This window comes from Pygocentrus nattereri, chromosome 21, assembly GCF_015220715.1.
Source record: "Pygocentrus nattereri isolate fPygNat1 chromosome 21, fPygNat1.pri, whole genome shotgun sequence".
In the NCBI taxonomy this organism is placed as follows: Eukaryota; Metazoa; Chordata; class Actinopteri; order Characiformes; family Serrasalmidae; genus Pygocentrus; species Pygocentrus nattereri.
Window position 1 is genome coordinate 24,387,585 of NC_051231.1, and position 4,379 is coordinate 24,391,963.

Below are 4,379 nucleotides of genomic sequence, written 5' to 3' on the forward strand. Positions count from 1 at the left end.
TTTAAACTGTTTCTGGTCAAAGAGGATATGAATTGATGTCTGTTGCTGGACACAGACAGTGTATATATTATATGTATGTATATACATTATATAAACATTAGATAGCACTTACAATGCAACTTTAATAATAGGACCATAGCCTTTACTGAAGAACTCTTGAAGAACAAACTCTTGTGTGCAGATGTGGCAAAAATGTTGCATCCTTTCTAATGTTTTCGTGGCTTTGGGCTTAGGCACTATACTAACACTTAATCTACATTGTGTCTGAAAAACAACCCCACAGAATGATGCTGCCACCACCATGATTCACTTTAGGGATGGTATTGGGCAGGTAATAAGCAATGTCTGGTTTCCTCCAGCCATGACGTTTAGAATTGAAGTCAAAAAGTTCAATTTTGGTTTCATCGAACCAGAGAATCTTGTTTCTCACAGTCTGAAAGTCCTTCAGCTGTTTTTGCAATCTTGAGGTGGGCTTTCATGTGTCTTTTACTATGTAGAGGCTTCTGTTTGCCCACTCTGCCATAAGGCCCAGATAAGTTGTGTGCTGCAGTGACGGTTGACCTTCTGGAAGTTTCTCCCATCTGCACACAGGATCTTTGGAGCTAAGCCAGAAAGACCATTGTGTTCTTGGGCACCTCTCTTAAGAAAGCCTTTCTGCCCTGATGACTTAGTTTGGTGGATCAGCCAGCTCTAGGAAGAGTCCTGGTTGTTCCAAATTTCTTCCATAAATATGGAGGCGACTGTACTCTTGGGAACTTTCAGTGCAGTGCAATTTTTGTAGCCTTCTCTAGATCTGTGCCTCCACACAGTCTTGTCTGTGAGCTCTACAGGCAGTTCTTTCCTCCTCATGGCTTGGTTTTTACTCTGATATGCATTATCAGCTGTGAGACCTTACATAGACAGGTGTGTGTCTTTTCAAATCATGTCCAATCAACTGAATTTACCACAGGTGGACTCAGATCAAGGTGTAGAAACATCTCAAAGATGATCAAGAGAAACAGGAGGCTCTCAGAGCTAAATATAAAATGTAATAGCAAAAGGTCAGAATACTTATATTCATGTGAAATTTTTCAATCACATTTTTCCTTTTAATACATTTCCAAAAATATATAAAATTCTATTTACACATTGTTGACAATTTTATCGTTTTTAGGCATATTTTCTAACTCCAAGCTGGATAAACTTGAATGCTTAATGGATTCAAGCACAGCAGGTGATGTGTATCTGTGTAATGAGGGAGGGTGTGGCCTAAGGAGGTCAACACCCTATCAAGGTGTGCATAATTATAAGGCAGCTTTTTTCTTTAGGCAAAATGGGCCAAAAAAGAGATTGAACTGACTCTGAAAAGTTAAAAATTACCAAAGGTCTCTCAGAGGGATGCAGAACTCTTGAAATTGCTAAGATATTGGGGTGTGATCACAGAACCATCAAACGTTTTGTTGCAAATAGTCAACAAGAAACGTGCTGAGAAAAAAAGACGCAAAATAACTGCCAAGGATTTGAGAAGAATCAAGCGTGAAGCTACCAGGAACCCATTATCTTCCAGTTCTGTCATATTCCAGAACTGCAACCTAGCTGGAGTATCAAGAAGTACAAGATTTTCAGCGCTCAGAGACATGGCCAAGGTAAGGAAGGCTGAACCTGACCACCACTGAACAAGACACATAAGCTGAAGTGTCTAGACTGGTCCAAGAAGAATCTGAAGACAGATTTTTCAAAGGTTTTATGGACTGATTAAATAAGAGTGACTCTTGATGGACCAGATGGACGGGCCTGTGCCTGGATCAGTAACGGGACAATATGCATTATCAGCTGTGAGACCTTACATAGACAGGTGTGTGTCTTTTCAAATCATGTCCAATCAACTGAATTTACCACAGGTGGACTCAGATCAAGGTGTAGAAACATCTCAAAGATAATCAAGAGAAACAGGAGGCTCTCAGAGCTAAATATAAAATGTAATAGCAAAAGGTCAGAATACTTATATTCATGTGAAATTTTTCAATCACGTTTTTCCTTTTAATACATTTCCAAAAATATATAAAATTCTATTTACACATTGTTGACCATTTTATCGTTTTTTTTATCATACTTGGAAGATAATGGGTTAGAGCTCTACTTCGAGTCAGACGCCAGCAAGGTGGAGGTGGGGTACTGGTATGGGCTGGTATTATTAAAGATGAGCTGGTTGGACCTTTTTGGGTTGAAGATGGGCTCAAAATCAACTCCCAAGCCTACTGACAGTTTTTAGAAGACACTTTCTTTAAGCAGTGGTACAGGAAGAATCTGCATCTTTCAAAAAGACGATGATTTTTATGCAGGACATGCTCCATCACATGCATCCAAGTACTCCTCTGCATGGCCAGCCAGTAAAGGCATTAAAGATGAAAAACTTATGACATGGCCCCTTCCTCACCTGACCTGAACCCAATTGAGAACTTGTGGGCATTTCTTAAACAGAAGATTTACAGTGTAGGAAAACAGTACACCTCTCTGGACAGTATCTGGGAGGCTGTGGTTGCTGCTGCACAAAAAGTTGATCATCAACAGATCAAGAAACTGACAGACTCCATGAATGGAAGGCTTATCACTGTTATTGAAAAGAAGGGGGGCTATATTGGTTACTGATTTTTTTTTTTTAATTTCTCAGAAATGTTCATTGGAAAGCTTCGAGTTGTTTGTTTATAATTCTCACTTGAACAGATGAAAATAAAAAAGTGTGATGGGATAATGTGTTTTTCATTTAACTGCGTAATAATTCTGCACCATTATAGTTGCCCAATAAATGTGCACATATAGATATTCTCCTAAGAAAGCCAAAACTTCACTTTTACTTTCTTAAACATTCATGTTTGAGGTTTATTAACATTTTGGATTAACCGAGAGCACTGTATTTGGTCATTAATAAAAATAATCCTCAAAAATAAGACTTGCCTAATAATTGTGCACACAGTGTATATCTTGTATGTATACAAGACGTGAAATACAGGAGTTCCTGGGGGGCCCGGGACTTACTAATTAACCTCTTGGATCCCCTGAATGTCTTAAAATACTGGGGGATGCCTGAAAATATACTTATTATGATGTTTTGCTGCTGGGTTAGGGACTGATACAGCAAGAATAAACAGCTTTGCTGAAACCTTTCAAATTTAAATAAAGCTCAAAACACCAGGATTGGCAGGAAAGGTGCCATTTTTTTATCAAGGCTCCAGCACCCTTCCTGTCACCCTCTGACCCAGAAGGATAAGCGGTTTAGGAAAAAGTTTGTGTGTGTGTTTTTGATTATCTTTCATGTCATTATTCACGTCATTATTACCATCACTAACATCACTATTTTTTCTTATCAAGAATTCTGCCATTATTTCCAAACCAAAAAGCAACATATTTATTGAAAATAACCACAGGCCAAAGCCATAATCAGGCCTAGACCTTTAAACTTAATGCACTCCATGTATTACTTTAATTTAATATGGTTACAGCTAAGTCTCTCTGCATATGTGATTTTCTCTGTCAAAGACGTTTTAATGCTCATGTGGAACAAACAGGTTCTTCTCCTCTAGCTGAGGCCTACTTGGCACACACTCCTCCAATTTGCAACATACTCAGGGTCACCCACAAACACACACACTGGGGGAAAGCACAGAAAGAGAGACACACAGTATAATAAAACATGATTTAAATGATTTATTACACGGTAGCGTGGTGGGTAGCGCTGTCGCCTCAAAGCAAGGAGGGCCTGGGTTCGATTCCCCTGCCGGGTGACCGGGGTCCTCTCTGTGTGGAGTTTGCATGTTCTCCCCGTGTCTGCGTGGGTTTCCTCCGGTTTCCTCCCACAGTCCAAAGACATGCAGTCAGGCCGATTGGACATGCTAAGTTACCCCTGGGTGTGAGTGACTGTGTCTGTCTGTCTGCCTGCGATGGACTGGTGACCTGTCCAGGGTGTATCCTGCCTTCCGCCCGAAGACTGCTGGGATAGGCAGGCACCCCCGCGCGACCCTGACGGAGAAGCGGCTTAGAAAATGGATGATTTATTACTTTTAATGAACATTTAAAATCACTATTATCTAAAATTCCCTCTCAAGACACTCAGATACAAATTCGGGGGGAGGCCATCGTTTAGCTGCTTCACCCACAATCAGCAAGCTTCTTTCTTCTGTCTTTGCCAGCCAACATGGGACCCCCAGAAAACCAGAGTGTATTTCGCTTTTCACTTTCTGTAAAGCTTTTTTAGTGTCGCCCACCTTATTAGCATGAAGTAGAACAAATACAGGAAGAAATGGATGAAAACACATTCAGAAAATATGTATTTAGTTTTTATTTAAAATATGCATGTATTTACTATTTATACCCTGCATTTATTTATTTACTTACTTAGCTAT